Here is a 23,194-nt window from a genome sequence, read left to right as displayed (position 1 = left end):
TTGCATTGTTTCTCCATGAGTTCTGCCAATTTCCTGCCAGATAAGCTTGTGGAAATTCCAGGCTCTGATCTTTTAGAACTATATTCTGCTTCTGATAAAATAAATGTAATCAATCCCTTCATCAAAAGACATTTATTCTGTGCCATCCAGGGCCATCTTAGTTCCTCCTACCCTAGAAAGTGTCGGGGATATGTAAAAAAGTAACTAGGAGAGCAAAGAAGGGGCATGAAAAAACACCGGTGGGCAAGATAAAAGAAAATCCCAAGGCCTTTTATAAGTAAATTAAGGGCAAGAGGATAACCAGGGAAAGAGTAAGGCCCATTAGGGATCAAACTGGCAATCTGTGTGTGGAGCCAGAGGATGTAGATGAGGTTTTAAATGATTACTTTTCATCTGTGTTCACTATGAAGAAGGACGTGTAAGTGTAGAGATCAGGGAGGAGGTTTGTGATATACTCAAACAAATTAGCATTGAAAGGGAGAAGATATTAGTGGTTTTAGCGGGCTTAAAAGTGGATAAATCCCCAGGCTCAGATGAGATGTATCCCAGGCTGTTATGTGAGGCAAGGGAGGAGATAGCAGGGGCTCTGACACAAATTTTCAAATCCTCTCTGGCCACAGGAGAATTGCCAGAGAACTGAAGGACAGCAGATGTGGTACCATTATTCAAGAAGGGTAGCAGGGATAAACCAGATAATTACAGGCCAGTGAGTCTAACATCGGTGGTAGGGAAACTATTGAAAAAAATGCTGAGGGACAGGATTAATCTCCACTTGGAGAGGTAGAGATTAATCAGGGATAGTCAGCTTGGCTTTATCGGGGGAGATCGTTTCTAACCAACTTGATTGAATTTTTCAAGGTGGTGATTAGATGTGTAGATGAGGGTAAAGCAGTTGATGTAGTCTACATGGACGTCAGTAAGGCTTTTGATAAGGTCTCACATGGGAGATTGGTCAAGAAGGTAAGAGCCCATGGGATCCAGGGCAATTTGGCAAATTGGATCCAAAATTGGCTTAGCGGCAGGAAGCAGAGGGTAATGGTCGAGGGTTGTTTTTGCAAGTGGAAGCCTGTAACCAGTGGTGTAACGCAGGGATCGGTGCTGGGACCCTTGCTGTTTGTAGTGTACATTAATGATTTGGATGTGAACATAGGAGGTATGATCAGTAAGTTCACAGATGACACGGAAATTGGTGGTGTTGTAAATAGTGGGGAGAAAAGCCTTAGATTACAGGATGATATAGATAAGCTGGAAAGATGGGTGGAGCAGTGGCAAATGGAATTTAATCCTGAGAAGTGAGAGGTGATGCATTGTGGGAGGACTAACAAGGCAAGGGAATGTACAATGGGTGGTAGGACCCTAGGAAGTACAAAGGGGCAGAGGGACCTTGGTGTACTTGTCCATAGATCACTGAAGGCAGCAGCACAGGTAGATAAGGTGGTTAGGAAGGCATATGGGATGCACGCCTTTATCAGCTGAGGCATAGGATATGAGAGCAGGGAGGTTATAATGGAACGGTATAAAATGCTAGTTAGGCTACAGCTGGAGTACTGTGTACAGTTCTGGTCGCCACACTGTAGGAAGGATGTGATTGCACTGGGAAGGGTGCAGAAGAGATTCACCAGGACGTTGCCTGGGCTGGAGCATTTCAGCTTTCAAGAGAGACTGGATAGGCTAGGGTTGTTTTCCTTAGAGCAGAGATGACTGAGGGGGGACCTAATTGAGGTGTTCAAAATTACATGAGGGGCATAGATAGGGTAGATAGGAAGAAACCTTTTCCCTTACTGGAGGTGTCAATAACCAGGGGCATAGATTTAAGGTGAGGAGCAGGAGGTTTAGAGGGGATTTGAGTAAAACAAATTTCACCCAGAGGGTGGTTGGAATCTAGAACACACTGCCTGAAGAGGTGATAGAGGCAGGAACCCTCACAACATTTAAGAAGTACTTTGATGAGCACTTGAAACACCATAGCATACAAAGCTACGGTCCAAGTGCTGGAAAATGGGATTAGAATAGATAGGTGCTTGATATCTGGCATGGACACAATGCTTCTGTGTGTATAACTCTATGACTCTATAACTGATGATTTCAGATCAGCCATCCGCTAAACAGCCTATTTAATTTCCTTTTCCATCAATGCAAGTGCATCTCTGTGGTTTTCTGTCCCTGCAGGGCACCAGTCACAATTTATCCTTTCATTAATTTAAGAGATATGCTCCAACCCACCTAATTTTCCAATATTTTCTGCATCCAGGCAATCCAGTTCAATTGGATGCAGAAGCAGGAAATTCTCCCTTAATACCCATAGAGTACAAAACTGGTCCTAAGAAAGAAAGACAGTGGAGGAAAAAGACAGATGTGGCCAACAATGGAAGTAATGTCAGGAATCGGGAAAAATAGAGATTGTCCCGATCTCTACAGATAGTAGGTTAGTCTAAGACAAATAACAAAGTAAGGAATTGGTCAGTGGAGCTGTAATAAAAATAAGATTAGGATAATAGGGAATATTAAAAGAACTGCCAAATATTTACATAAATATATTTGCAGCAAGTAGCTGGGGCAATTAAAAGATTCAAAAGTAAAATGATGTTAGGTAACCATAGGATGGCTGTAAGGCAAACCCCCCCACCTGCCAAAACTGAGACACACATGATTTCATCCCATGAACATTAAAACTTAAAATTGCAAGCCCCAGACTAGAATGACATTTTTGCATAGTAACAGACAGTGTTGAAACAATGGGGACTCAGTAGTTGTTTCCCCAATACACAGAAGTGGTCAGACCAGTTTTAGTCACATGATTAACTGGCTGTACAGAAGTTTGAACTGAAAGTTTTAAATTGGAAAAAAAACAGCAGAAAGCTCTTGGCTCCCGATTTGATAAGAACTCTCTCCTGCCTGCCCTCATCTCACTTTCACTAGCTTTGTAAACCATTGAAGACATATAAACTCAAAGAGAGAAAAAAGTCTCCTACATGAACAAGGTTTAAAAGGAACACTGGGCCCCAATGAAACGTAAGACCATATCTTCAATCAAGGACTACATCAAGCTCAAAGCACAGTAACAAGAGATTGTCTCAAACTGTTCTACTTATCTTTTCTTCTGCTCTTTTCTGTCCCTATTTGCATGTGTGTATCGTGTCTGCATGCTCGTATGGGTGCATCTATATCCGTAGGCATTAACCGTATTAGAGTTTAAGGTTTAATAAATTTAATCTTTCTTCTTTAAACCAAACAAAGCCTGTTTGTGCTCATTTCTTTGCCTTATAATTGGAAAGATGTGAACAAGGATTCACAAAGGGGGAGTTCAAAACACAGTGTATTTAAAGTTAAACCCTGTTACAATAAGACCAGGTGAAGATAGTAACAGACCCCTAGACACCTTTCGCAGCTGGTCGTAACAACAGTGAATATCCTGAATGATTTCTTCTTTTCAGCAGGACAGATCTCAGGCAACCTGCTCAGTACAGAAGTTGAATTTCAACGAGAGACAGAAGAATTACTGAAAGGAATAGGCCTCAACAATCCATTATTGCTCTGTTGTATACATAATTTCAGCAGCAGTATGATGGACCAGTCAAGAACTAAACTGGGACCCAGTTACTCCAGGACTTAATCTAATTGTGAACAATCTTCCCATCTCCAGTAAGGTCACCATTGTAAGAGAAGTGGGGTCAGGAGATGCCATGTTCCTGACATTTAGAGGAACCCAGTGAGCTTCCCAACACACCTGTATATGTAACAATCATCTGGGGGCCCAAACCAGGATCAAGACCTGGATTCTCAAAAATTTGGCAATCAAATTTTTTCAGGTGGCTCCCTTTGCAAGGCTTCCTGCAGTCTGGGACTCTTCATCCAGACTTTCCAACCTCTTTGGGTGGGGATGGCAGTGGTGTTCAGGGCAGATGTGTTCCTAGCCTGCCAAAGGCCTTTAAATGGTAGGACCTCCCTGAATGTGCGATGTTTGATTGGGTGGGTAGCAAAAGTACGAGGTGTGGCACACATTGGAATTTACACTGGAGCCTGCAATTGTTTAATCTCAAGAGGTTAAGGCTCAGGGGAGACATTATTCAAGTATTCAGAATTCTGAAGAGAAAAAAAAAACTGAGTCCTGATGATATGTTTGAAATTGTCACCAACTTTGGAACCAGAGGGCATGGACTCAAACTTTAAGCAGGAAAGATGGTGAATGTGTGTAATGGACTTTCCATGGAGACAGATGTTTGGAAATAATGAAAGAAGAATTGACTAGATATTTGCGACAGTGGGTGATTCAGAGCTATTCGTTTTTGGGACGGGTTGGTAGACTGCATATTCTGTTCCATTCCTGAACTTGCACTTTTTCATAAATATAAACCACTTACATATTTTTATATTATAACTCAGACTGAGTTTTAAATATTTACTGCCAATTAATTTAAGGTGTATATTTAGAAAAAGATGAGTGTGATGGCCTTGCATTTTAATAACAAGTGTGACAGAATTTCACATTGCCGGCACATCTTTAGTACATGTCTTAGTTAAAATAAGTAGGTTAATTATGTAAACGTGTCAGGGCAGCCAAGGGACATTTTTTGTGTATTTTGTGTTCTACAACTTGCAGCACAGCTGCACTATGTCTCCATCACTTGTACAACAGCACTAAAAATGCTCCTGCAATTCAGGTTTATTGGCACCACCAGAATAAGTTATATATGGATGTCAACGAGACAGGCGTCTCAGTTCTTTGCCATGTGGACTGTGGCCTAGCCTTCTGTGTTCCAGAAGAAACTGTAATGTTGATCTGAATTGCTCGTGGGCTGTATTGAGTTGCGTGCAGGATAGCTATGGATATGCACAATACACTGAGATTGTGAAACAATTCCAAAATGGCAGCGATCTGAGTGAATTCTTCAGTATTGCAGCAAGATGTAAACTAAATGCATGTTAATATAACAATGTTGAGGTCAGCTTTACATCGTGGGCTAACCAATGTAAATTGTTAGCATTGGGTTGAAATCCTGGATATTTTCCTTGATGACTTTTAACAACCAGAAAGAAATTCCATTTTTGTCTCCTTGAAAGTTCTAGCTACGATTATTCACTTCAAGGTTGGTGAGAGCCCCTGATAGTTAGGTTGCACATGGTCCATTGGAAGGACCTGGATGGGGGCGGGGAGCTGAATGAATTTTTCTCATTCCACGCTTGTTTATGCACAAGATAGGGTGAGACTGAATAGCCACAGCTGTAACACTGATGAGAGTACACCGGAAGGGTTGGAAATTAGTTTGGGAGCCTAATATATCAAGTCCCGGTCTTAGGTTAGGGATTCTGTGCAGCCCTGTAAAGGGTGAAGCCCCTGACCACTCCTTACAAAGCTATTTGTTTTGGATGAGCTGGGGCTTCAGGCAGGGACTCCTAATTCTGCATGCATCATCAAGATCAAGCACACCAGGCCACTGATTGGATATTGAGGGGTCCACCTGGATTCCAGCCTGGACCACTGAAGGATTGTCAATTTTATTTGTGAGCTACGTTTGAGGAGATAATTGACCCTTTTTTCCCAGGGAAAGGAGGCAGACACTTGAGAAAGGAAAGTTCTGTTATTAATAATCAGCTTAAAATCAGGAACTAGATGACCAGAATAAGGCGTCACGATTAAAGATGAACTAACTCACATGTTTGATTCATTAGTGATATTAGGTTATCCACATTTTGTTTTCTTGTTCATTACATTTGTGAATTTATTTTTACTCACTGTGATCCATCTACTTTTACAGTTGTGGCAATAAACAGAATAAACAATCTTCATACCAAATGAACTAATGCCTTAACATTTCTGTAAGGGTTTTCAGTGATAACCTTTCTATCACTTGCCTATATCTGGAACCTACCTGAAAATGACTTGTGCAATGTCAGAGATGTGTCGGTTTGACTTTGAAAATTTTGTACAGTTGCAAAATTTGTGTGGAAGCAACTTGGGGTATACATACATTATTCTTCATGCCAAGTTGTGGACCTTAGTAATCAAACTGTCATTTTGAACTAATTGCACTTGTGTAAAGCTTTTCTTCAACTTTACATACCAAGGAAAGCAATTAAAAGTGCACTGCCAATTCTGTTTGATTGTTTGATATAATTAAAGCAATAAATTGGGAGGTGGGGTTTCTGCTTGTATATGCTCGTACTATTAGCATAATCTGGGTGGAATCGGCCAAGGCTGCACAAAAGATCGGGGATTTTTAAACATAAGTGCTCAGAACAACTTATTTCATGATTTCTGTGATCTTTTATGCTCGTTCAAGATTCAGTTTGCTGGGATCAGGCCCCCTCACAAAATGGCCACGTCTCCAGGTCAGCGAGATTCCACCAATAGTGTTGATTCTGTTTTCTTAGGCACACAGGCATGTTTTAAAAGTTAATTCTTATAAAACATATTTTAATTTACAAAAAAACTAACTAGTGTACAACAATGAAACTAATAAATGATTCAGTATAGTCTTTTAAAGTCATTTTCAGTAATTTTAAATCAGATTACTTACAGCTGGAGGACTGGGCACCCTTATGAAAAATGCTTCTTTTTGGGGATAAACCAAATTTCAACTGGATTAATAAAACTGCATCAGGTTACCACCATTATATGAATCAAGAAATAATTTTTGATGGAAAAAAAAAGCAATCACATTCTAATACACTGCCCAATTGCACTGACTGATTGAAAATTTTACATTTGTCATCACGCAACTACATTTATCGAAACTTGAGCTGTAACCTAACCAATGCAATTTCAAGTGCATTTTGTGTGTAATTTCTGATTATATCTAAAGTGAAATCGCTACCCGTGGGTGTTCTAAATAATTACAAACCAAAATTGAATCCTTCAATTTCAGTTTTCAGTAAGCATTACTCAGTATGTAGTTTGTATTCTCTTCTTTGTAAATCCCTCATGCTGTAATGTACAGCAAATTTTTATATCAAGTAACCATGATCAAATCCGAGGAAATCCCATAATCCCATGTAATAGAAACATAACTTGATTATTCAGCCACCACAAACTAATGGCCCTCATTATAAATGGATGGAATTGTGTAATACAATCTCCAAAGTACTAGTACAAATTACAGAATCCTGGAATAAGAATGGAGGTTGTCTTATTGAGTCACTATAAAGTAAAGGCCCTGACCATAACTGAATAATATGAATAAGTTCTCCTGGCATGAAGCCTCATTGAACAGGAGGATGAATGGAATCTTTGGGAATGGAGGTCAGCAGCCAGAAGGTCCTCATTAGATCACAGGGATGAGTTTAGATTTTTTTTAATTCTCACCTTTCACTCTTTGGCTTGGCACTGATCAGTGGGATCTTTGGGTAGGCCACAGTGCCACATTTCTCTGAATGGCCCAGCAGAAAATCACACAGGCAGTGGTCATTCTGGAATATGAGGTGGTCTCCAATGGCCCCCTTCTATTGCAGATGCAAGCTCTGCTCCGCCCCGAGGAAAATCCCTGGAAATCCTCGGGCAATATTAAAGGGGTACAGACTTGGTAAACTGGATGTTCCTGGGGAACAGGAATCAGGATAATCCATGCAAAGGTCTTCATGAAACAGATGACACAGCTGCTAAACCAGAGCCAGTGTACTTCAGTCATTGGCAAACATTGACGGATGAACCTTTGGATAAGATGGGTAGCACAATGACGGGTATGTGTTTGCTGCTATCTGGGATCTCTAGCAATTTTGTCTGCTACTGTTTGCCCTCTTCTCTTAAGCCAAGCGCCAGGGTAGCTCTGAAAGTAATTTTCATTGTATGTGAGCTTTCTATCTCGGCAAACTCTGTAAAAGAGCAGTGGTTTCCTCCAGAATCACTCCATGTGGCAAGTTCCCTTAGCTACAAGCACTTGTTTCATATGGTTGAAAGGAGTACATTGCATGCATGATGTATGAAGATTGACATTCTTTGGGTACTCACCTTGAAACACCAATAATCCTGGAAATAATGAGGAAATAATGAACACAAGACTGACACACTACTTAAACTCAATAGCTCAATACTGATACAGTACTTTCAGAACATAAAGGGGAACTATAGCTCACTTTCTCTGGTGAAAACTGAGTGAACAGTAATTAAAATCATACAGCTCTCCATTTCAGCCTTGAAGTAGGTTTAAATTTGCTGTTTTTGCCAGCAGTCAGGCATCCACCTGTCTCTGGTGACAGCCTCATTAATATTTGCTAAGTGGGGTGCAGTAATATATTTAGGCCCTCGTTGACATTTTTATGGTGTACTGAGGAGAGGTTGGTGGTGGCATATGCTCAGAAAAACATGTCAGGGAAGAAGCGAAGGTCCTAAAAGGAACATATTAAACATGAGTGCACCTACTGGCCCCCACAGGAAAGTCTGGGACTCTGCTACCCCACTGGGCTCCCCTCTCTTCCCACCCAAGAGACCTGCCAAGCCCCTACCCTCACGACTACCTGAGTACTGACAGGAGGCCAGCCAGTGGGATGTAAATGAGGTCCAGCCATTAATATCGGTCGGGGCCTTCTAGGGAGATTGCCGGCGTAGGGGACCCACCAGCTTCTCGCCTGTAAGTTAAAATTCTCCCCACGGATATCAGGTGGGAATTGTGTGAAACAATGGACTTGCCAATTTCCTGGCGATTACCACTCAGTTGATTTGTTGATAGGAACATAGGAGTAGGGGTAGGCCGTTCAGCCCGTTGAGCCTGCTCCGCTATTCAATTAGATCATAGCTGATCATCTACCTCAATGCCACTTTCCTGCACTATCCCCATATCCCTTGATGTCCTTAATATCCGGATATCTATCAATTTCAGTCTTGAACATGCTCAATGACTGAGATTCCACAGCCCTCTGGTGTAGAGAATTCCAAAGATTCATCACCCTACGTGTGAAGAAATTTCTCCTCATTTCAGTCTTAAATGGCCTGCCCCTTCTTCTTCTCCTTCTTCTTCTTTGGCCTCCTTGTCTCGGGAGACAATGGGTAAGCGCCTGGAGGTGGTCAGTGGTTTGTGAAGCAGCGCCTGGAGTGGCTATAAAGGCCAATACTAGAGTGACAGACTCTTCCACAGGTGCTGCAGGTAAAATTGGTTGTCAGGGCTGTTTCGCAGTTGGCTCTCCCCTTGCGCTTCTGTCTTTTTTCCTGCCAACTGCTAAGTCTCTTCGACTCGCCACACTTTAGCCCCGCCTTTATGGCTGTCCGCCAGCTCTGGCGATCGCTGGCAACTGACTCCCACGACATGTGATCAATGTCACAGGACTTCATGTCGCGTTTGCAGACGTCTTTAAAGTGGAGACACGGACGGCCGGTAGGTCTGATACCAGTGGCGAGCTCGCTGTACAATGTGTCCTTGGGGATCCTGCCATCTTCCATGCGGTTCACATGGCCAAGCCATCTTAAGCGCCGCTGACTCAGTAGGGTGTATAAGCTGAGGATGTTGGCCGCCTCAAGGACTTCTGTGTTGGAGATACAGTCCTGCCACCTGATGCCAAGGATTCTCCGGAAGCAGCGAAGATGGAATGAATTGAGACGTCGCTCTTGGCTGACATACATTGTCCAGGCCTCGCTGCCGTAGAGCAAAGAGATTATGTCCCCTGGTTCTAGATTCACTAGCCCAGGGGAAACATCCAATCCACTTCCACTCTGTCACGCCCTGTAAGAATTTTGTAAGTTTCAATGAGATCACCTCTCATTCTTTGAAACTCCAGAGAATACAGGACCAGTTTCCTCAATCTCTCCTCATAAGACAATCCTGCCATCCCATGGATTAGTCTGCTGAACCTCCTTCACTACAATCTGTGCTTCTAGTGATTTCTTTGCTGGATTATGTATTGCTTTTCCAAAGGCTTGGCTGTAGTTTGGACCTTTGGCTCTTAAAGCAGGTAATCTAACTAGGCGATCTCTCAAGGCATTGTATATGGTAAATCAGAGCACATGGGGTAATTTCCACCTTCACTGCCTGGTGGTAATTTAGCAGGAGCAATAGCCGGCATAGCATCATTTTATTATTTTACATAAATGCCTGAACACTAATTATCACCCTGGTGAGAACCATTAGTAACTGTCTTAAGTGCTCTCTTAACTACTTTATGAGGTGTTCCTTCAATGGCTTCGGCATGGGAGGTAGAAGGCTGCTGTGGCTCAGTGGAGTCCTTGAGACACTTAAGGTCGATAACTTCTAGATGTTCAGGCCCGAGAGGGCACGATTGCAGACTGCATCAAATCAGGAACTGCTGGGGCAAATGGCCAAACTTGGCCCAGAAGGCTTTCTGACCCTAGGCCAGGCATTGCTTGAGAGGATTGATGATATCCCAACACGCTGTCATCCTGAGACATGGCAACAATGGGTTGCATTTTAAGACTCCGCTGTCAGTGGATGTAAAAATCTGTGGCCCATGCACACAGGCACCACATCACGGAGCTGCCGCGATTTCAAATGTGGCGGCTCATTTGCATGGCCGTGGCGCCCGCCCTCCACGATGACATGGAAGTGGCATGCGAGCCATTGCCAGCAACGGCGTCCACCGCCAATGTGCAGGTGCCGGGGCCATTTTTAAAGGGCTGACAGCCCTCAATGAAAATTTAAAGGGTGGGGTAAGTTAAAGTTTTGCAAAAAAGAATGAAATGATCTTTCCATGCATTTTCCCACCACCACAATGGCATTTCACAACATTCCTGCCCTTTCCCCCCCCCCACCCCCGGAATTTCTAAATTAAAAATTTGACCTTCCCACCCCCCGCCCCACTCCCAAAGTTTGGAAACGTTATCCTTTACCCCACCCATCACCCTCCCCCCCATCCAATCCGCAGCATTGTCACCCCACTCCGCCCTTCCCACACAGAGAAGAAAACCTCCTCCCCACTCCCCACAGGTGTCGCTCCATGTTTCCCCGAACGGGGATTCGAAGGCGTGGCATTGTCAGCCGCCCGAATGAAGATTGGTGCGGTGATTAAGGAGGCGACGGGATCTACTTTAAATTAGGTATGTAAATTAATTTCCATATAGAAATGGTGGTCCCATCGCTGAGCAGCAAGGCAGTCACCATGAGGTCTCGCCGCCGCCATGATTGATACGGAGCTTGTTGCCGTTGGGGTTGGTGGCGGGCCTCTGCTGCACCAATTTTCATTACGCCTCCCGCCACCATTCCTGTTGGTGGAGGGGCTTTAAATCCAGCCCAATATGTTTATCTGCTATGGTATGACTGCCCCTGCTATCAGTGACTATGGCTCATCCCTTTCACTGATGTGTAAGACAGCAGACTGTAGAAAATCTGTGATCTGACTGAAGCTCCCGATCCAGTTGGTTTCCCAGCCTGTTCAAAAATCTTTCTTTTGAAGTCTCTGCAGTTCTGTCCTCTTCAGCAGAGCTAGGATGGAAGTTGGCCCTCTGCTGAACTCTTTACTGTGCAGCCTTTCCACCAGCACCTGCTGCTGCTCACTTGTGCATGGTGAAACATGCACTGCAGACTAATTCGTCTTCTATGGATGCAGCTATCTGTGCCAGTGGGTGGAAGGGTAAGAACAAATAACAGTGCATCTTTGGGAGGGTTCTCTCCCTCAGTTTATACAACAACAAGGGCTGAAGCTTCTGATGGACTTAGGAAAAGGGGAAATGGACAAGATCTAGCAAACAGTGGAAAAGGTAAGTATTAGAAGCTGCAAAGTTTCAAAAATGCAAAGCTACAAGGACAACAGGACTTAGGTAAATTTCCAGCAAGGGAAGAGTGCCCTCTCAGCGCCGCTCCCTCTGTCATCGGAGGCCAGTGGAAACTGGCAGCCATGAGTCTTCTAAGTAGAGATCTGGAGGTTGGTGTTATTTTCACTACACCTGCACCTGTGAACAGGGCGGCAGTGAAGTGAAAATCATAGGAAAAGAATGGTGACTAATCGCGAGAGGTCAACCCACTCCGTTTTTTGGACAGACCTTGATTTAGGCAGAAAACTTTTGCTGGAAACAGGCAGGCACTAAATTAAACTATTCAAAAAGGGACCAACTGACAATATCAGGACTCCCAAAGAAAATTTCATATTAATCAGTGCTGTCACCGTCACTTCTTCAAGCTAGCCATAGTGCTACTTAAAGGGATCATCAGCTGAAATAAAGGGAAAGCTGGAAGCAGGCCAATTACTTATATTTTCTTCATTCGTTTGGATGTTTTGAACCATGAGCACTTCTTTAAGTTTCAGTTCCTTGCTGCTGGTTGTGCTCATTAAGTTTTACTGATACTGCTACATTTAACTTCTGATTTTCCAGCCCTCCCCTTCACTTGTAAAGGTGCATGATCAGACTCTGCCCTGCCAACATTCCACTCTCCCAAATGATGAGCTGCCTATAAGCAGCATGATTAGCCCTGGCTTTTCACTTTCTGCATATTAATGAGACTTGACTACCCCAAAATTTATCGGGCTTCCCGCTGACATCATCAGGCAAGCAGACCAGTTGCCCAGCTCACTGCCTGTCTGATGTGCACTAAAGACAAAAAATTGAGGGCTTTAGTATATCTGAGTCCTTTATTCTTAAGGGTTATGTTCTCAACTTAATTAATTATGTTTTGACCAAATTGATCATGCACACTTTGCTGTAATTAAGTCTGGTGAACTTTGACGTATCATATGCTGAAATACTATATCATATGTTTTCCATCTATCCTGCATTTTCTACATATATATTTTTACTTTACCCTAGTTGGGTGCTGAAGTATTGATCATTTCTGTGTCGTAAATTGTATGAGATAGAACAATATCATTTTGTTCCTTATTATTCCCAAAATGGAAAACTCCTTCTCAGAACACTTTGCAGGTCACAGCCGGCTTGTGCAGGGAAAAGAATAACCTACAGTATAAATCACAGATCAGCTTTCTATTCTTATTCTTCACTCCTTTTTTCACAAATCAGCATCCTATTACTTTAAGTGGATCTGAAGTGCCAAGTGGCTGTTTTCTACCAGAGAATAAACAAAGGGAGAAGCCAGGTCCTGAGTCTGAGCTGAATGGAATGGACACCAGACTCAACTCATTTTATTTTGGCAGCCTAGGTAGAGTTTTCACATTTTTGGAAAATTGATTTGCCAATGACTAAATTTGAAGTTGGATAGGTATTTTCACTTTCATCAACCGTGCCAATAAGAATGGATGTTTGTTAGCGTTCTGGCTCAAGAGGCTCTGTTATTTGGGATTTTATGAACGGAAAATGAATTTCTGTTCTGAATAAAGTGGACTGGCTCCCTCCACTGTCAACCAGCATGTATTCAATGGGCACGCATCTATCACTTTTGTATAAAAAACATACTAACCATCAGTTTGCTGAGGTATAGAGAGAAATATAGTGACTTGTGGACCATAAAGAAGTATACATGCATCCCACCATTTGAGCTGCAGGCAATACAAGACTGCAGGGTAATTCAAGTAGTTATTCATTGATTGGTTGTTTGGAATTTGTTTGCATATGACAAAAAAATTGTCCATGTGGTTGATAGAGAAAAGGATAGCTTTAGACGCCAGAATGATATCAATGGTTTGGTTGAGTGGGCGGAAAAGTGGCAAATGGAATTCAATCTGGAGAAGTGTGAGGTAATGCATTTGGGGAGGACAAACAATGCGAGGGAATGCACAATAAACAGGAGAATATTGAGAGGGGTAGAAGAGAGACTTTGGAGTGCATGTCCACAGGTCCCTGAAGATGGCAGGACAGGTAGATAGAGTGATGAAGAAGGCATATGGAATGCTTTCCTTGATTGGCCAAAGTATAGAATACAAAAGCAGGGATGTAATGCTGGAACTGTATAAAACGCTGGTTAGGCCACAGTTGGAATATTGCATACAGTTCTGGTCACCACATTACAGGAAGGACATAATTGCTCTGGAAAGAGTACGGAGGAGATTTACAAGAATGTTGCTAGGGCTTGAATGTTGCAGCTATGAGGAACGATTGAATAGGCTAGGGCTGTGTTCTTTAGAACAGAGGAGGCTGAGGGGTGACTTAATTGAGGTGTACAAAATTATGAGGGGCCTAGATTGAGTAGATAGGAAGGATCTGTTTCCCCTCGTGGAGAGGTCAATTACCAGGAAGCACAGATTTAAGGTGATTGGTAGAAGGATTGGAGGGGACATAAGAAAAATATTTTTCATCCAGAGGGTGATGGGTGTCTGGAATTCACTGCCCAGATCGCTGGTGGAGGCAGAAACCCTCAACTCATTTAAAAGGTACCTGGACCTGCACCTGAAGTGCTGTAACCTGCAAGGGTTGGACCAGGTGTTGGAAGATGGGATTAGATTGGGTGGCTAGTTTTCTCAGCCTGCATAGACACAATGGGCTGAATGGCCTCTTTCTGTGCCGTAACTTTTCTATGGTTTTATTTATTTTTTATTCATTCATGGGATGTGGGCGTCACTGGATATGCCAGCATTTATTGCCCATCCCTAATTGCCCTTGAGAAGGTAGTGGTGTGCTGCCTTCTTGAACTGCTGCAGTCCATGTGAGGTAGGTACACCCACAGTGCTGTTAGGAAGGGAGTTCCAGGATTTTGACCCAGCGACAGCGAAGGAACGGCAATATAGTTCCAAGTCAGGATGGTGTGTGACTTGGATGGGAACTTGCAGGTGGTTCTATGGAATTTGTATCACTGCATGAAATACAGCATCATGATAATAATAAGCTTGGGGTGGGATATGGAAACTCACATTATATTTGTGCATATGAGCATTTCCTCACACAGGTGCCAGCGTTGAAACGATAGGAACACGTACATACCAATCTAAAACAGTCCAAACTGAACAAAGCACTTTGGGCTAACCTCAAGGGCCTAAAATTTCCTTGAAATGTGATACACCACTGATGCGCCATAAAAATGTTAGATTCATCAGTAGTTTTTAGAAGGAGATACACATGAGCTTCCTGGGCTTGCTCATTCATGCTCTCATTTTTATTTTATTTTTTTTATTTATTTAGAGATACAGCACTGAAACAGGCCCTTCGGCCCACCGAGTCTGTGCCGACCAACAATCACCCATTTATACTAACCCTACAGCAATCCCATATTCCCTACCACCTACCTACACGAGGGGCAATTTACAACAGCCAATTTACCTATCACCTGCAAGTTTTTGGCTGTGGGAGGAAACTGGAGCACCTGGCGAAAACCCACGCGGTCACAGGGAGAACTTGCAAACTCCGCACAGGCAGTACCCAGAATCGAACCAGGGTCCCTGGAGCTGTGAGGCTGCGGTGCTAACCACTGCGCCACTGTGCCGCCCCATTGGCTCAGGCTTTGTCATAAAACCCATACAAAATTGGTACAAGCAGCTGAAATACCTGAAAACTTCTGTGCAGCCTTTATAAAGACAGTTCCACCTGCATTTATCAACATCAGACTGGAGGACAAACAGGTAAGCGAGGAACAGTGCTTGGCTCTTTTACTTCACTCTGTAAGAACTTCACTGTTTGTCTTAGCAAGATGTTTTATTACACTTGTGCAGAATTATAACTACTCAGACACTATCAAGAGACAGGCAGCATCAGGGTATTAAGGCAAAGAAGAAGGATACAGGACTTTTCACATTCAAACCTCCACACTTATCTGCAGGGAATTGAAAGTAGGAACAATAAACTTCCAGTTAAGTGACATGCCACCTGGGGGAGATGGCTCTATCTGCAATCTCCTTCACTCCCTCGGATGGCAGAACAGTGCTGCAGAAGGCCCACATCATCAGCAGCGCAGGCAACTAACACACTGTATAGTCTTCATCACCTTTTCTTCCTTGGCCATCCTTTTGAAGCAACACTTGAATAATGAACCCTTCAATCCAAGCTCCATGGTTAAGGAGTCCTCGAACTAGGCATCTTGCACTATGATGACCCAGGTCCCCTCAACAACTTGTATCTGTATAGGGTTATGCCCAGTAAAGACAGATCATATTCCTAACTTCTAAGATATGAAATTTATCCAATGTGGACTCTTTAAAATTGTCTTTTGCTTTATAAAGTGGACAATGTGCTGCAAAGATGGCTGGTGAAGATCAGATGACCTGGTCTGTGTGTTCAAGAATTGTCTCACTGCCTCGAAAGGACAACAGGATACATTTTAGACACAAAAAGGTGTCAACTACACCCATCCTGGAACCATCAAGCGATATTTCTAAAATGAATGGGTTTCTTCTGAGAAAAAAAGGTGATTGTCTTAACCCCGCCCCCCCAGGATGAATAGATGTGAAGTAGCCACATCCTAACAGACATCAACAGATAGCCATGGATTCCACATCCTGGTCCATTGTGTGGTCACACCAAGTGAGAAGGCCATGTGATAACTAACAGAGACTCTAATGTGATGGAGTTTGATCTTAGAAGGTAGACCTTCAGAAAGCAGTCCAGCCAGAGGTTGTGGAAAGAAATCCAGCCAAGCAAGAAGAAGTTCTGCTGTTAATTGTACACTGCAACATGCTGCAGCAGAGAACTGAAAGTGACCCCCACCTCCAGTCTGACATCTTAACCAGCAGAAATCTACAACACCTCGACAAGTTAAAGACTACAAACATCCAGGCCTGCACCTTTAAAAGAGATTATCCTCCTGAGATGATTCAACAGGTTTACCATGAACCACGAACACCTACCTTGCTTTAAAACACTTTTTAAAAATTCATTCATGGGATGTGGGAGACGCTGGCCAGGCCAGCATTTATTGCCCATCCCTAATTGTCCTTGAGAAGGTGGTGGTGAGCTGCCTTCTTGAACCACTGCAGTCCATTTGGGGTAGGAAAACCCACTGTTAGGAAGGGAGTTCCAGGATTTTGACCCAGCGACAGCGAAGGAACGGCGATATAGTTCCAAGTCAAGATGGTGTGTGACTTGCAGGGGAACATGCAGGTGGTGGTGTTCCCATGTATTTGCTGCCCTTGTCCTTCTAGTTGGTAGAGGTCGCGGGTTTGGAAGGTGCTGTCGAAGGAGCCTTGGTGCATTGCTGCAGTGCATCTTGTAGATGGTACACACTGCTACCACTGTGCGTCAGTAGTGGAGGGAGTGAATGTTTGTAGATGGGGTGCCAATCAAGCGGGCTGCTTTATCCTGTATGGTGTCGAGCTTCTTGAGTGTTGTTGGAGCTGCACCCATCCAGGCAAGTGGAGAGTATTTCATCACACTCCTGACTTGTGCCTTGTAGATGGTGGCCAGGCTTTGGGGAGTCAGGAGGTCAGTTACTTGCCTCAGGATTCCTAGCCTCTGACCTGCTCTTGTCGCCACGGTATTTATATGACCACTCCAGTTCAGTTTCCGGTCAATGGTAACCCCTAACATGTTGATAGTGGGGGATTCAGTGATGGTACTGCCGTTGAATGTCAAGGGGAGATGGTTAGATTCTCTCTTGTTGGAGATGGTCATTGCCTGGCACTTGTGTGGCGCGAATGTTACTTGCCACTTATCAGCCCAAGCCTGGATATTGTCCAGGTCTTGCTGCATTTCTACACGGACTGCTTCAGTATCTGAGGAGTCACGAATGGTGCTGAACATTGTGCAATCATCAGCGAACATCCCCACTTCTGACCTTATGATTGAAGGAAGGTCATTGATGAAGCAGCTGAAGATGGTTGGGCCTAGGACACTACCCTGAGGAACTCCTGCAGTGATGTCCTGGAGCTCAGATGATTGACCTCCAACAACCACAACCAACTTTCTTTGCGCTAGGTATGACTCCAGCCAGCGGAGGGTTTTCCCCTTGATTCCCATTGACCTCAGTTTTGCTCGGGCTCCTTGATGCCACATTTGGTCAAATGCTGCCTTGATGTCAAGGGAGTCACTCTCACCCCACCTCTTGAGTTCAGCCCTTTTGTCCATGTTTGAAATCAAGGCTGTAATGAGGTCAGGAGCTGAGCGGCCCTGGCGGAACTCAAACTGAGCATCACTGAGCAGGTTATTGATCAGCAAGTGCCGCTTGATGGCACTGTTGATGACACCTTCCATCACTTTACTGATGATCGAGAGTAGGCTGATGGGGCGGTAATTGGCTGGGTTGGATTTGTCCTGCTTTTTGTGTACAGGACATACCTGGGCAATTTTCCACATTGCAGGATAGATGCCAGTGTTGTAGCTGTACTGGAACAGCTTGGCTAGGGGCGCAGCAAGTTCTGGAGCACAGGTCTTCAGTACTATTGCCGGAATATTGTCAGGGCCCATAGCTTTTGCAGTATCCAGTGCCTTCAGTCGTTTCTTTATATCACGCGGAGTGAATCGAATTGGCTGAAGTCTGGCATCTTTGATGCTGGGGCCTTCAGGAGGAGGCCGAGATGGATCATCAACTCGGTACTTCTGGCTGAAAACTGTTGCAAATGCTTCAGCCTTATCTTTCGCACTGGTGTGCTGGGCTCCCCCATCATTCAGGATGGGGATATTTGTGGAGCCACCTCCTCCAGTTAGTTGCTTAATTGTCCACCACCATTCGCGGCTGGATGTTGCAGGACTGCAGAGCTTAGATCTGATCCGTTGGTTATGGGATCGCTTAGCTCTGTCTATCGCATGCTGCTTATGCAGTTTGGCATGCAGATAGTCCTGTGTTGTAGCTTCACCAGGTTGACACCTCATTTCAAGGTATGCCTGGTGCTGCTCCTGGCATGCCCTCCTGCACTCGTCATTGAACCAGGGTTGATCTCCTGGCTTGATGGTAATGGTAGGGTGGTGGATATGCCGGGCCATGAGGTTACAGATTGTGGTTGAGTACAATTCTGATGCTGCTGATGGCCCACAGTGCTTCATGGATGCCCAGTTTTGCATTGCTAGATCTGTTCGAAATCTATCCCATTTAGCACGGTGATCGTGCCACACAACACGATGGACGGTATCCTCAATGTGAAGGCGGGACTTCGTCTCCACAAGGACTGTACAGTGGTCACTCTTACCAATACAGTCATGGACAGAAGCATCTGCAGCAGGCAGATTGGTGAGGACGAGGTCAAGTATATTTTTCCCTCGTGTTGGTTCCCCCACCACCTGCCGCAGACCCAGTCTAGCAGCTATGTCCTTTAGGACTCGGCCAGCTCCATCAGTAGTGGTGCTACCGAGCCACTCTTGGTGATGGACGTTGAAGTCCCCCACCCAGAGTATATTTTGCGCCCTTGCCACCCTCAGTGCTTCCTCCAAGTGCTGTTCAACATGGAGAAGTACTGAGTCATCAGCTGAGGGAGGGCGGTCGGTGGTAATCAGTAGGAGGTTACCTTGCCCATGTTTGACATGATGCCATGAGACTTCATGGGGTCCAGAGTCGATGTTGAGTACTCCCAGGGCAACTCCCTCCCTACTGTATACCACTGTGCCACCACCTCTGCTGGGTCTGTCCTGCTGGTGGGACAGAACATACCCAGAGATAGTGATTGCAGTGTCTGGGACATTGTCTGTAAGGTATGATTCCGTGAGTATGGCTATGTCAGGCCATTGCTTGACTAGTCCTTGGGAGAGCTCTCCCAACTTTGGCACAAGCCCCCAGATATTAGTAAGGAGGACTTTGCAGGGTCGACAGGGCTGGGTTTGCCGTTGTCGTTTCCGGTGCCTAGATCGATGCCGGGTGGTCCGTCCAGTTTCATTCCTTTTTATTAACTTCGTAGCAGTTAGGTACAACTGAGTGCTTGCTAGGCCATTTCAGAGGGCATGTAAGAGTTAACCACATTGCTGTGGGTCTGGAGTTACATGTAGGCCAGACCAGGTAAGGACAGCAGATTTCCTTCTCGAAAGGACATTAGTGAACCAGATGGGTTTTTACAACAATCGACAATAGTTTCATGGCCATCATTAGACTAGCTTTTTAATTCCAGATTTATTAATTAAATTCAAATTCCACCTTCTGCTGTGGTGGGATTCAAACCCATGTCCCCAGAGAAATACCCTGGGTCTCTGGGTTACTAGTCCAGTGATAATACCACTACGCCACCGCCTACCCTATATAACTTACCCTTTCCTCTCTATCTATCTATTCTTGTGTATGCATGTGTGAGTGAATGTGTGCATGAGTAAACTTGTGAACATTTCAGGAATTGTGTAAAAATAGTTATCTCTTTTTTAACCTTCGAGAAAATCTGTCATTTGTCTGTTTATTTGACCCTAAAAACACTCAGAGACTAACTCATTATTTTAAACAAAACACAATTGTGGTTAGTTGGGAGGTGAACAGCGGGAACCACCTACACCACTTACCATCTGGCCATAACAATAGCACCTTTAATGCAGTAAAATGCACCAAGGCACTTCACAAGATCTCTATCAGATAAAATTTGGCACCAAGCCACATCAGGGAATATTGGCCCAGATTCTGCTGGTTTGGGACATTTCACACCATCTGCCATTAGCTGAACCTTTCCCCTGACCTTCAGCATGAATATATCTAGGAGCTCCTTTTCATTGATCTTATGTGTCAGCAATTCATGAAGGGGCCAACATGCACTTATAGGAACAGAGGAACTCGAGTGGGCTGTTCAGCTCTTTGAGCCTATTCCTTCATTCAACGAAATATGGTTGACCCGTATCCTTAATGCCCATGGCTCGCAAAAATCTATCCAACTCAGATATAAAACTATTAATTGGGCTCGCAACTACTGCATTTTGTAAGACTTTTACCAGATTTTGTGTGAAGAAGTGTTTCCTAACTTGTCTTCTGAATGGCTTGATTCTGATTTTAATGTTATCTTTCCTTGTCCTAGGCTCACCCAGCAGCGGAAAAAATTTCTTTCTAGTGTTAAGGTAAAGTGAAAAGGGGTCAAAAGGCTCCCTTCTTTTTCCTCTCCTTATTTGACCACAACAGGTTTAATTCTTTCTTATAGTGAATATCATGGCTAATTCAATAGGTCTTTAATTACTTACTTGCTATGATCATAGCAAAAACCAGTTGAACAGGATATCTTGAATTTAACAAAGAAATTGGTTAACTTTATTGTTCCTAAACTGAACTAATAAAATAATGGACAAGACACCAACTCTCAAACATTTACTAGAGATTCACACATACATAACTAGGTTACAGAGTGGGGAAAGGTACATTGGTTGAGTTAGGGTCCATAAAAAAGGTATACAGTCTGTGAAGTTTGGTGATTCGGCTGGCTTCTAGCTGAATTCACTGGTCCTGAAGCTTTTAGCTTGAAGGGGTAGATGACTGGTTCAGTGAGGCTCTTGGAGATAATGATACAGATGATTTCCTCCAACGGGATTTCAGTTTGTAGCTGGAATATGCAAAGCTGGTTCGTCAACAAGCAGGATTTGAAAGTTTTAAGATGGAATTGAGAGGGAGAAAGAGAGGGATCCCCCACTTAGGGTATGCACATGTCAGAGTCCAGTTGCTTCTCTTCTGCTGCAGAGAAAACACCAGCTTAAAACCACAGATGGGGAAGGGCCTGTCACATGACAGTCACTTAGTCATTCCAACATAGTAGTTAGCAGTATTTCTCTGCTTGCTGTAAAGACCAGGTAGTTCCTTTAAACTTCCTGGATCTTGGTTACTTCTGAATATTAGCAGACATTTCGTCTCTCTCCTCACAAGCATTGCAGTGGAGGATACAGTGTAGTAAACTACGTGATAATCTTAAGCTGAAAGGATGACTTTTCTGGCAGCTTGTCTTTTTAAAATGTCTTTGAAAAAAATAAATTCAGATCCCCAATCACTGGACCAAAGAAAATTATCATTCAACAAAACACACTGGTTTAACACCATCTACCCTATCAATACTTTCAAAATCCGAAAGATTTCAATCAAATCACCCCTGAGTTTTCCATATTCCAGGGAATAGAATCCTAGTTTATGTAATCCCTCCTCATAATGTAACCCTTAGAGCCCTGCTGGCATTCTAATGAATCTGTGCTATGCTTCTTCCAAGACTCAAGGCTTGTTAATACCAGGTGAGGAAGGGTTCTCAGGCTCCCCTCTTGCTCCTTTCCTGGTTTGGCCATAACAGAGTTTAACTTTTTAAAATTCAGTGTCTTTAACTTCACCTCAGTGAGTCCTTGCTCACTGCTTTCTCATTGTGATTGTAAATGAACCAATCAGACAGGCTTTCTCAGGTTTAAAGAAGAAAGGTGGAAGTTTATTAACCTTAACACTCTAACTCAGATAAAGTTGCTAAAAATACGCGACACAACCACGCTAGCATGCATATGCGATAAACACAGACACAAATAGATACAGAGGAGGAGAAAAAATTAAAGGGGGAGGGTTTGAAGTAGTAGATGGAATTCAGTTACTGCTTTTGGTTTGCATGTACAGTCCTTGATTAGAGTTATGTCTTGCAGTTCTCATTGGGGCATAAAGCACACTTTCAAACCTGTTTCGCTGGTACCAGAAGACTGCAGGAGTCTTCTGTCTTGAGGCTTAAGTTGCTTCCATGGGTCCCTGGAACTTAGCGTGAGTGAGAGACACAGAGAGAGACCTTGCTTCTCTTTGGTCTTCAAAATTACAGTCTGTACCCAACTTTTCTGTGAGGCACAATTCAATCAATTCCCAGGTTGGCCAGCAGATTAGTCATGTGACCAGCTCTTTGCTTGAAACAGTATTGCCTGTGACGATTGTTGATTCTTCAAAGCTTCCCAGTGGGGATGGTGGAGTGCTGGCTCTTACACAGACAATGACTCTCAATGTCTTTTGATCATCACTGTTGAAAAAACGCTAATTGAATCGGGGACAACTCCCATTGTCTCTCTATGCAACTGTATTTCAGAATGCAAATGCGCAGCCATGTTTTCAGCCATTCAGCTCTGTGATCTTTTTAAACATGTTATGTTCAATGTCCAATAAAAGTTCAAATAGGGTTCCATATGACAAAATTAATATGCTTTCATTTGGTTTCTGTCACAATATCCTTTGTGAGATGTTGGACCCAGAACTGTATACAGCACTTCCATGTGACCTAACCAGTGCTCTGTTTAACTTGCAAAACTTCCTCTCTTCAATATTATATCCCTCTAGTTAAAAAAGCTAACATTCCACTAGCCATTATAATTACTTTTTGTATCCGACCATAACATTTTAGTGATCCGTGTACATAGATTCCTAAATCTCTTCAGATTTCCACTGTTCCTAGCTTTTCACCTTTTCTATAATGCTTGGATTTATCCTTTTTGGGTCCAAAAAATGGATGACTTCACAGTTGCCTGCATTGAAATCCATCCACTACAGTTTTGCCCACTCGCTTAATCTATCAATACCTCTTTGTAATTTTATACTTTCATCTACACTACTTA

Source organism: Heterodontus francisci, chromosome 3, assembly GCF_036365525.1.
Source record: "Heterodontus francisci isolate sHetFra1 chromosome 3, sHetFra1.hap1, whole genome shotgun sequence".
NCBI classification, from domain to species: Eukaryota; Metazoa; Chordata; class Chondrichthyes; order Heterodontiformes; family Heterodontidae; genus Heterodontus; species Heterodontus francisci.
The sequence above is the reverse complement of the archived record's forward strand: the minus strand, read 5'-3'. Positions refer to the sequence as shown.